The sequence below is a fragment of the Rattus norvegicus genome, chromosome 5 (assembly GCF_021556685.1).
Source record: "Rattus norvegicus strain SHRSP/BbbUtx chromosome 5, alternate assembly SHRSP_T2T, whole genome shotgun sequence".
NCBI classification, from domain to species: Eukaryota; Metazoa; Chordata; class Mammalia; order Rodentia; family Muridae; genus Rattus; species Rattus norvegicus.
In genome coordinates, this window is record NC_141538.1 from 39,043,405 (window position 1) to 39,055,407 (window position 12,003).

Below are 12,003 nucleotides of genomic sequence, written 5' to 3' on the forward strand. Positions count from 1 at the left end.
AGTATATTGTAGGGTGAGTTGAGACAGGAGTGCAGCACCCAGGATTCACTTAGACCACCAAGATCAAGCTCAGGAGAGCCTCTCCAAGATCAGAGGTGCGGAAGCCCTCAGAATGGCATTAGAGGAAATAGGTAACAAGGTAAATTGACTGAGGAGGGATTTCCGAATGGGGAATGCAGGGTTGTTAGTATGCCAACAAAAGAAGATAGGGAGGACTAACATTAAGGGATGGCAAGCAAAAGCAAATAAAGAAAACTGAGAGCTAAATGTCAGCAAAACAAGCAAACCAGGGCAGAGAAGTTACTTCTGAGTTCACAGAGGACAGGAGCAAAAGTTAGTGTTGAATGCAAACATCTCTTTGGTCTAACTCTGCTTTCCTTTAACTGAACAAAGCACCGAATCTTTAGTGTGGGATGGGAAGTCTCTTGGATGTTTCTGTCTTAGACTCAGCCAGCATAGTTGGCTGCAACAAAAAGTAGACATTTGGCCAGAGGCCATGTGAGCAGGAGCTGAGCACCCAACAGACACTGTATATGCAGGTTGGCTGGCAAGGGAGAATCTAATGATTCTCTTGTCTCTGTTCCCACACTAATGTTGATGCTCTAGGAAAACAGACACACACTACCAAGGCCAGGTCGATGTGTGTTCTGGGGATTCCAATGCATCTCTTCACAGTTGTGCTGTAAGCCCTTTATCCACTCCCCAGCCCTTAGTCTGACATTTCCTAACAGTCCATTGTGGGATTTGTCACAAAAACTCTGTGTCTAAGACAGAGTGGAGGCTCTTATCGCCACTTGAAGCCTAGACTCAGACCAAGGAAGCATCAGAGTATACATGATGTCTGCAGCACGTTAAGATAACAGATAGTATTCAAGAATTGGAAAATAGATTCCATTTCTTGAGAGAGATATTCAAATTCCTTTCATAGGGGTGTAGAAATAAGGGTGATGTTTGTAATCAAAAATGTATAAAGGACAAGCAGAGACCCAAGATACATAGAAATATCACAACCACATATAAGTAGAACAGAGTGGAAATGACTTGCAAAGATGAGAGCTCCTATTGCATGAGTGGGGAGGTGGGTAAGCCTAGGTATGCAGAGAGCACTGGGGGTTTATGTAAATGAGGATCAAGGGGAGAGTTCAAGGATCTTTGTTGAAATTTTTAGAATTTAACATTCTCAAGTACATGTCTGTTCCCACTTGGGTAAAAAGCAAAACCCAAAGCCAGCAGCAGGAACAGATTCCTAGCATGATGTTAAAACAGAACAATGGGAAATCCACGGGAAAGAGACAAAGAATCATGTCAAATAATTCTTGCTACCAAACAAGCAAGGGCACCAGCCATTGTACTCGGCCTCATCTTCCACCACTCTGCAGGCTCTCAAAGCCTTTACTTTGGAACCATCGTCATGAGACAATGCATCTCACTCTCTTGGCTTACATCTCCAAATGGGTGCTTAAGACCACCCACACTTCTCCTCTGTCTGCCTCTCCACAGTTTCACCCACTTCACTCTCAGAATCACCCTCACAAAGAAGGAGGTCACTGGTAACACATGATAAAGAAGCACTGTTGCTACTCAGCTTCAAGAACTTCGTACAAGAAAAAGTATTGAACTCCACACTTGAAGCTGAGGAAACCTCTAAGATATGCAAATGTTTTGTTGTAGATGGCGAGGGTGATGGTGCACCTGTTATCCCCCTGCATTCTCTCAAGGGGACACATTGTCTGCATAATTTATTCCTTGCTTTCTCAGGATCTGGAGTGTCAGGGAACACAACGGAAATTGGTGAAGCAGTTAACACACACAGTGTCTCCCTCCACCTGTGCTAGTAGCGGAGGCATCGCTCCTTTGGAACTGTGGAGCAGCGAGGCACATGTGAGACCGCGCGTGTTCCCAGAGTATCGTTTATCCAGACAAACTCAAGCTGTTGTCTCAGCAGAGGAACATTTTGCTTGTGTGAATTGTGTACAGCTGTCAGGGGGAAACTTGATCAGTACCGCAAACTGAGAAACTGGGCTAGATGTGTCTGTCAGGATGCTCAGCTCCTACCTACCCAGCCTCTGGGCAACTGTCTACTTCTCATTGCTGCCAGCCGGGCTGACTGAGGCTGAGAAATGGAAGCCCGGGTGCTGAGCACCCCCTGTTTCTCTGTGATGACTTTGGAAAGTTTCCCAGCTTGTGCATCTGCCTTGGCTTCACAGCTTGTACTTCAGAGAATGAAGCTTTCAAGAGAGGCACTGCAAACAAGCACATCTATTCACAGAGGGAGAGTGACATTTCTTCTTTCTTTGAGGGACAAGTGCCTGCCTCGTTACTTTCTGCCCCTAGCGTTGTAGCTGCTGGTGAATGTGTGGAGACAGGAAGTACTTACTTGGCACACAGGTCCTGTGACTAGTGCTATTGTCCAGCTTGTGTGTCTAAAGGATGCTACTCATGGCAGTGGGAAGGGAAGGGAAGGCTTGACCGGGAGAGAGAGGTGGAGCTGAGCTAGGCTCTGCTCTGCTCTTTCAACCCATGGTGCCTATGTTTTCTTTTTTACTTTGACTTTGGTTTTCTGAATACTATAAAATGCTAATGAACTTTATTTGGTTAGAACTGAGGAAATCAAAATGGAGTATGTTTTAATTTTTCTTAGGTAATGAAAGACACCCTCTGGAGGTATGCCAGTCATCTGAGTTAAGCATTAGAACGCACATTACATTCAAATAAATAAAATACTCAAGTTCCAGAGATTTAAGAAAGAGATTCTGACAGGGTATAGGAATTCTAGGTGTGTGATTTAAGGTGTCGTTAGTAACGGGACTTTCTGAATATTCTTTAAGATGTGCTCTTCTGACACACAATTGGGTAAAAAGTCCTGAGAGGTCCATTTTTATACAGGGAGTCACTTGGGATCAAGCATTTCACCACTGAAGCCTTGAAACCCAGATTGTCAGGATTCTGTGCCTGCTTGAAATGGCAATGTACATGAGCATTGTTTGATTGCAGTCTTTAAACCAAACTAAAAGGAGCCACAGAGGTTAAACCAGGTTGATGAATGGAAACAGGAGGAAGTGACTGTGTTCTGGGCCAGTTGACAGAATGCACAAGAGCAGGCTCCCGAGGAGGGATGATGCACTGACATTGAAGGGCTTTACTATAGCAACAAGTTTTGAGATACAACAATTTGTATACAGCTTGTCTCGCCACCCTCATAAAGGGATTAATGCTGGCTCTCCAGAGATAGGTTAAGTTCCTTCTAAAGTGGAATATTATAAAGGGTGCCTGGCCCCTCCCACACTGTCTGGTTTCTCTCTTGCCACAGGATGCGTGATTGTCTTTCCGACTCCCTAATACTCCCTGAGTTTCTTCGCTGTCCTATTTCTCTCACCATGTGATGCTCTGTATGTTTTGAGAACATCCCCCACCAAGAAACCAATCACCAGATGCGGCCTGATGTTGGATGAGAACTGGAAGCCAAAGTAAGTGCTTTCCCTTTCCAGCTAGTCGGTGTGGGGAATTACTCACTAAAAATGAAAAGCAGACAAAGCCAGCTGAGAAAGAGCATTTGCAAACCCCAACAAGTTATCCAAATAACTTTGAACACAGGTTTCTGGAAAGAAATGAATTATAATTTCTTTGAAAACTTATTTTCCTCACAACATTAGTCAAGGAGATATAACAGCACATAAAAACCATGACAGACTGTGCAAACTGCAGAAATTTGTACACAGAGCTACTACTTTATGTAATGCTAATAAGAATTTAAAATCACTTAAGTCCTTTGTTGCCAGGTTTAAAACTCATTTAAAGATAGGTATTTTTAATGATCTTCAGTTTAACAGGGGGGGGGGGATCATCCCTTAACAGCGACTAGGACAATGGGTGAAGAACTTTGAAAGTGTATTTTTATTTAACAAAATATCACACAGAGAGTGCTCTCTCCCTCCATCTCTCCATATCTCTCTCACCCTCCCTCCTCCCCCTATCTCTCCCTCCCCTTTCCCCTTTCTTCCTTTTCTTCCCCACTTCTTTCCCTTTGTCCCCTCCCTTCCCTCTCTGTTTACAGTAGAAGGCAGACTTCTTGATGCCTTCATGTGTGCGTCTTTTTACTAATTGGATATAGAAATGTTCACATCTGTTAAATTTAAGGTTAATTTTGGAGTAAGTATTCAGTGGACATTTTATGAGAACACACACAAATGAATGAGTTTGAATCATTGAATATTTTCTTTTAGGGTATGCCAAATTAGCAAACACCTACCAGGAAAAAACACTAAGTACTAACATGTGTTCATTTCAATGCAAAATTTACTTTAAATTTAAAAAAATGTGAAAGTTTCTATACCCAATCAGTAAAAGAACACACACATGAAGGCATCAAGAAGTCTGCCTTCTATTTCCCTATTACTTTAAAACAGACATTATCATATCTGTTTTGCAGATGAAGAAATTGAAGGTTATATACATGTCTGGTATTTAGTTCCAGGACCATTTTTGCTCTTCATTGTCCCAGGATGGAATGGATAAACTGAGATCTGTAAGCATTCTAGAGTGCACTTGATGAGGAAGTGAATTTCTGTCACTGGATTATGTAGAGCTTGTCTGACCATCTGTCAAGGTCATATAACATAGAAGACTGGAAAAAACTTGGATGAGAAACCTCTAATGTCTTCTCTCAACTTTAAAACTTTAATTTATTGTCTACACACATGCTGAGGTGGCAGAATAATATAGTTCTTCCCCTCTCTTGGTATTTTCCTTGTCTTCTTTTCCTTTAAAGCAGATGGTTTTTATGGTGCTGACTGCCTCAGGAGAAAGACACTCAGCAATCAGAAATCCTCCTTTCTTCAGCTTTTCTGTTGCAAAATGTCAGTGCTTTCAAGGGAAACTGGGAAGCTTATGGCATAGACAAAATATGTGAGAGGAAGATCAAAGCAGTAAGCAGGGTTTTCTGGACAGATATGGTAATATCTTGGACTTTTGAGAAAATGCTGCTGAACTTGAGTTCAATGAAGGATGCATGGGGAAGTTAGTGACGAGCATGGTGTCTCTCACTCCAGGGAAAGAAGCCCCTTACCATTTATGTAAGTCACATGGAGGACAGCAGCTTCGCAAACAGGGCAAGGGTCCTGAGAATACAATACATATTTGTTTTCAGATAAAACCCTGGGAGACATAAATTCTCAGCATGGCATCGTCTGGAGGGACTATCCAGGGCACACAGGCAGGAAGAGTATCAGAAAATGCCAGGACAGAAGAGACACTCGCTTCTTGGATACATTGTCTCAAGAAACAAATCATTCAGAAGATGAAATAATGGCTCAGAATTTCATTCTGAGACCGGGAGGCTAATCAAGCCACGGCTTGAAGTTTTCCTTTTAATCGCTTGTCATCCTGCTTATTTTCTGCCATTTCTCATTAATTGAAATTTAGATACACATTGCTCCGATGAAGATTGTTTAAGGTAAATGTTTTGAACAGTCCAACACTGCCCTTCACAGGGTTAACCTGCTCGTTTTGAGAGATCATCCTCAACCAATCCCATCAATTATCTACTTTTAAATACCATAAAAAGCACCAAAATGTACAAACAAATAAACAAACAAACAAAATCAAAACCCTCAAGACATACTTTCTTAGATTTGAGTCTGACATCAATGGAACTCTTCCGTCTCCCTTGAGAATGTAGAAGCGGTGGGTACCATCATTCCAATCTCTTTTCTAATCCCATTCTTTACCCATTGCTTGGACAGACATTCTCATAGCAAATGGGATCCTTCTGAGGCAGTATTATGGACAGACTTAAGAGGAAAAGGGCCTATGTAAGATAAAGAACAGGTGAGAGAGACAAGCGGGAGAGTTCACTTCAAAAGAGAAGTCTGATGCTTCAGCAGAGAGAGACGGATGAGGGTTAGGTGGAGAGGTATGGATTTCTCTGAAGTTCTGAACAAAGGATGAAAATGATGTTGTGCAAAGGCAGAGCCTAACTAACAAAATGGCCCTGCTTGAACAGCATCACTGTGCTCAGTGATAAGCTTGGAGCAGCCTGGGAGAGAAGGACATTGACAGGAGGTTGGGCTTGGTCCCGAGGGACCTGTAACTGCAGGATATCTTCCAGAAGACTTCCTCAAACCAGGGGCTGTTCTTGGAAGGGGAGTGGTACACCACCAGGGCTTTCAAAGTTACCACTGTTTACTTTTAAGCTATAATTTTTACATTTTTATGGGTATTGATTCAGATTGGTCTCATAATTTCTCGAGATGGAAAATTGTAAAACAGTTTGGGAAGAGAAATATAAATAAGACTTGCCTGGCCTAAATTATCTGCCAAACGTCTGAGAATACTTTATTCAAAAGCCTGAAAGCCATCTTGTCAGAACAAGTCACTGTAAGCTAGGCCATTATGTAGAGATTCTTAAATGTTCCCATGTGCAGGTTGGAGGTGCCTGTATAAATTTAATTAATGCAAAGCTCTTAGGGAAAATATTATAATGGCATAAATACCATAATAGTGTCTAGCCTAAAACAAAATAAAATTCAGCATTTGATTAAAAGGACTGTAAAGAGAAGAACGTTGTGGGGTTGGGGATTTAGCTCAGTGGTAGAGCGCTTGCCTAGGAAGCGCAAGGCCCTGGGTTCAATCCCCAGCTCCGAAAAAAAGAACCAAAAAAAAAAAAAAAAAAAAAAGAAAAGAAAAGAACGTTGTTGAACTCTTTTGGTGAAATGAATGACCAAAGTCTTTATTATTCATTTAAAGTGATTGTTATTGACCAATTTTCTTCTGAGATGAGAGTAATAAACAGGTAGGTCAGAAGTAAAGAATTGTAGCTTATTAAATTCTATTTATTTTCTTGTGAGGATTTGGAAGTTAATGAAAACAAATAAAAAAGAGCATGCTTTACAAGCCAGTGCCTGAAAATGAGGCCAGAACATTTTAAATATTATTTCTTTTAATCGAATTGCATAACAACAAGGACTAGAAGTTTTCACCTGAGTCTCAGTCTGTGAATCCAGTTTGTTCCCCTGAGCTCTGATGAATTTAAGTTATATGTTCTCCAGACAGAGACAATATTAACTGTCCTTCTGCCCACTGTTAAAACGCTCTCAATGGGAAAGTAGGTCTCCTTGGGAGGAGCACCATCACTGGTAAAAGCCTTGCTCATGAAATGCCAATGCCACCTTTTACTACATTAGAAAAGGCTTCGGGGTAGAATGGGACCCTACCCACTCATGAGTTAGCTCAGTAAGGCCTCTATAACACTCAGTGACTTACAGTTATCTTTACAGAACTCTGGAGACCCAAATCCAGGACAGGTACAGGCAGAAGTTTCTTACTTCTCCATAGGGAACATCATTTGTATTTGTCTGTCTTAGTCTTCATAGAAGAACATGAGTCATAGTAGATTAGGGTCCAACGAGAGGTTTCGTTTAATCTTATCTATCTAGAGTCTCTACCTATAATCACAGTTGTAACTGTGACTTTTTAATTTGTGTGTATGTATGAATGGATGTGGATTCACATGAGTATGTATAATGTGGTTGCATTCCTCTGCCTCCTCTCCACCCCCCCGTGTGTGTGTGTGTGTGTGTGTGTGTGTGTGTGTGTGTGTGTGTGTGTGTGTTGTTCTGATATCATCAGGTATCATATACTCTTTTTTTCAGTTAGAGTCTTTCATTGGTCTGAAGCTCACTACATAGGTTAGACTGACTTGCCAGACTTTTCCATTCAGGGGCTTTCACTGGCTTCAGGTGCACCACATAGGTTAGACTGATTATCCAGCATACCTCAGGAACCTGCCTGTTTGAGCACCACCCCTAACCCCCAGCACTGTGGTTCCAAGCATGAGCTGATACAGACATGTGCCCTCTGTGATATAGGGGATGGTAAACACTAATCTCTATTGGGGAAGTGCATGTTAGTTGAGATAATAAATGCTAGAGAAAAACTGTCACTTTGGCTCTGTGTGTGTGTTTGTGTGTGTGTGTGTGTGTGTGTGTGTGTGTGTGTGTGTGTTCCCTTATAGGGACTCTAGAAGTTACATCTGTGGAGAATCTACAAAAAAACTGGGTCCTCATGCACATGGCTTATTAAAACTAGTAAAACTCATTTTAGACCTGAGCTGTCACAGGGAATGGTTTTGGAGCACCCAGGAATGAGAAAAAGTCCATGGTAAGCTGATCATCTTAGTGTCACCCTGTCCCACAATAAAGTAAAAGAGGGCTAAAGATGTTGCTCAGTTACAGAATTGCCTAAAATTCATGGCATCCTTCATTAAAACCTTTACTAAAGGCACTGATAACACCAAGAAAAAAGTGAAAAACCTCCCAGGAAGAATATTGTCTTATTGTTGAATTCTCATTCCCATTTAAATTCTCTGACTACTGGTATAAGTGTGGACTACACAACTCGAAGCCTACTCAGCAAGAAGAAACTTACTCTTGACACTGTCTCAAAGTCCAAGAATCAGAAGTTGGATAGCCCAGAGACCTAGGATGGACCAACATGACAGCATAGGAGAGCTGACCTTAGGGCTGGGTACAGTGAATTGTCCTCAGTGAGGGAGGGAGTGTAAAAGAACTGGTCCCAACCCTAAAGACTGTGCAATGGCCAGTGTGCTGGGAGATTATCTCCCATCCTGTTGCTTCCTGAAGCAGGCAGCTGGGAGAGGTGGCCTCCAGTTCACCTAGGTAGCATGCTTCCCTGGTGTAGAGGGCTCAGGTAATCTGTACTTTAGGCATGAGAGCAGGAGAACTAGCCCTGCCCCTTACCAGTAGTAGAACTCCTGTGAGCTGGCCCTACTTCTAACTGGGGAAATGCAGGAGAGCTGGCAAGGAGACAAAGATCAGCTACTACTTAGGCCCAGATCCAGGACTTTGATTTGGGCCACCCCAATACCTACTCTAGGAACTGCTGAAGCACTCGGAGGTGCTAATCCTGCAGAACCAAAGATAAAGGATCTTCCTGACACTGGGCAACAACAGAAGATCTGAGAAGAATCTAAGTGAGGATCCAGTATTGAAAGTGTGGAAGATGCCACAGGTCTCAAATCCAATCAATGCTTCATTGCAATGAGCATTGGACAAAAGTGTACAAAACACTATTGACATTTGTTAGCATCCATGGTCAGATTTTCTTTCTTTTCTTTTCTATTTTGGGTCTAAGGTTTAGGGTGGAGGTTGGATATGGAGGGATTGGGAGAAAATTGGGGTTGGGTGCATGAAATGAAATTCACAAAGAATCAAAAAAAGAGGCAGCTTTTCCCCTTCTCTGAAATTATTCTAATTTTAAGTGTATATAAAGAAACTCATGCTTAGCTGCCACTCTTTTGAAAACTTAGAGATCTCATGTTGTGTATGTGTTTCAGTTCATGAAAACATTTACTTCTTATTGTGACCTTCTTTTAATGTCCCAATTACTATAATTTGAGGCTAAGTCAGTTGTAATTTGATGACAATTTTCAAAGAAATTTTATGCAATTAAGCAGAAATGTGTTAACCTAAAATAATTTAATGAAGAAACTTAGTGCACTATTCTTTGTTTGTTTTTGTAAAGAGACATTAAAATATGTGTACCCATACACACATACACGGAGATATATCAAAACACATATGCTATTCAATTTTGGGATTCACAATGTTGCAAAAAAGGTGGTGGTTTCACAGTTCTTCGAAGAATGTTCAAGGAAAGTACTAAGGCCTTTCTGCCCCCTTTCTGTATGCGATATGTTGAATTCTCCAGTATTGTGTGGAAGGAGGAAGGAATGGGCAGTGACCAGAATTCCTTTTCGTCATCCATATGTCAATAGTTGCAGGTTTCTTTCCAATCTGAGCTTCCTATATCTCCTAAAATAAATGGCTACAATTTAAGTGTCTTAAACCCAACCAAACATTTCTTAGCCCACAGTTCTGCATGCCAGAGAACTGGTAACTCGGCTAGTTTCCCAAAGGATTAACCATCTGGGTCCTGTACCCTAAGCCAAAGCTCAGGTAGAATCTGCTTATGCTTCTGGTGTTAGAAACCAGTACTCTGCAGTTGTGGGACAGTGGTCCGGGTTCTGTTGCTGGTTGTTGGAAGATTCTGATTTTCAACTTCCACAGAACCTACTTCCTGTGGCTTTCTTCAGTTTCAAAGTCAACGATAGAGGTCAAACTACTCTCATGTATCAAGCCACTTGACAATTGACTTTCTCTGCTTTAATTAGGGAACTCTCCATACAAAGAACAGTCTTATATAGCTAAAGCAGAGTTATTCCTGATCTGTGGGTCCCAGCCCATTTGGGGTGCCACATAGTAGATATCTTGCATGTCAGATATTTACATTATGATTCATTATAGTAGCAAAATTACAGTTATAAAGTAGCAACAAAATAATTTTATGGTTGGGGGTCACTACAGCATGAGGAACTGTGAAAAAGGATCACAGCATTAGGAAGTTTGAGAATCACTGCTTTAAAGGTTCATGTGGTTCAACAAAACTCACCTGAGTAACTCAATTAATTTTGAGTCACCTATTTTAAAATTTATGATCTTTGTTATAAATACAAGCTAATATCATCACAAACCCTTAGACTTAGGGACTTGTGGTATGTGGGGAAATCAACCTGCTTAAGGCACTGTTGAGAGCTAAGAGTTTCCTTGTCTGGTTACTTCTCACCTACACCAGCTACATTCTTCCACCTCAGCCTACAAACTGAGCATTGTTTGCTTCTGACTAGGGAGTAAATGATGATCCCTAACAAAAGTCTTCCTCCCCAATTTCTAAGTATTCTAGTCTAGTTGTGCTCTCCAGACTCTCTGCAAGTCTGTTGCCCTACTGTAGTTTTGACAAGTGTCTTCTGTGTACTGGGCTATCTGACATGCTCTCTTCTCACTCCTGTACTGACTATGCATCATAGTTTCTAAATTTGTCAGTTCCAACCTAGGATCTCCAAATGTGTCTTTCAGGAAGCTCTCCAGTCTTTCCGTGGCTTCTCTCAGGTTCTGGTGTCAGTAATATTCCTTTATCACCACCAGGCATCACTGCACTCCAGTCTTGTATTTGCCAAGTTACCACTTGGCATGTAATAGTAGAAAGGTGCCTGTTTAATCAATAGTTATCAGATGCATGGAAAACATATCTCCTGACTAGAATCCTCATGTGATGAGATGAACAATTAAATAAAATTGTATATGTCTTGGTTAATAGAAAAACAACTAGATCAACTGTTTTCAATATATGTTTGTTTGATAAATTATTCAAGAGTGTTATATTGCAGTGATTAAATTAATGAACTTGACATGGCAAGGTTCTAAAATATTCATTTTGGTAATTTGGATCATTTTAATAAATGAGTTATGTTGATGAATTACATTGATATTAAAATAACATAATCAGCTACGTGATGCTAGTTGTAGGGATGAGATGAGGTAGCTGTGGGCACTAAGTAGACACTGTCAAAGCTCATAGCTTCCTCAAACTCTATGATGCCATAAGCTAATCTACAAATAATTATTTACTGTTTACTGACTGCAGTTTTCTGCAAGGCAAATAAGATGGATTTGGATTCTGCCTTCAGGACATGTCCATGCCTATTAGATGAGGTAGCTGATAAATGCCTATCCGGGATTCAAGGTAGAAACAAGGACTGTTGAAGCAACACGAACACTGAAGGATTGAGAAAGGAAAAATGATTCCATTACTGAGGACTATGAATAGCACTCAGTCTAGGATAGACACTTTGTAAATGTTATTGACTGTGATGAACTCTTACTTTCTTTGAGTCTTCATATATACTGGCATCAGACAGGGAGTGAAAGGGCAGTATTCTCATATGGAGAAATGTGAGTGGTACCTCAGAGGCAGCGCAGCTTGCCTGCCTACTGCTTCTGTTTTCTGTTGGCTCACACTCTGTTTATTCCCTGAATGTAGCATCCGATACATCCTGAAAGGTTTTCCTGGCACTGACTGTCAAGTTCCCACCTTGTTCAGTCTGGAAGTTATATTTGTCCACATTTGGTCAATACTTAGTTTGTATAT

General features: G+C 41.1%; 1 protein-coding gene across 1 annotated transcript in view; it reads right to left on the reverse strand.

Annotated features, from left to right (window-relative positions):
- Nkain3 (Sodium/potassium transporting ATPase interacting 3) overlaps nt 1–12,003 on the reverse strand; it is a 679,349-nt gene that overhangs the window by 223,052 nt on the left and 444,294 nt on the right.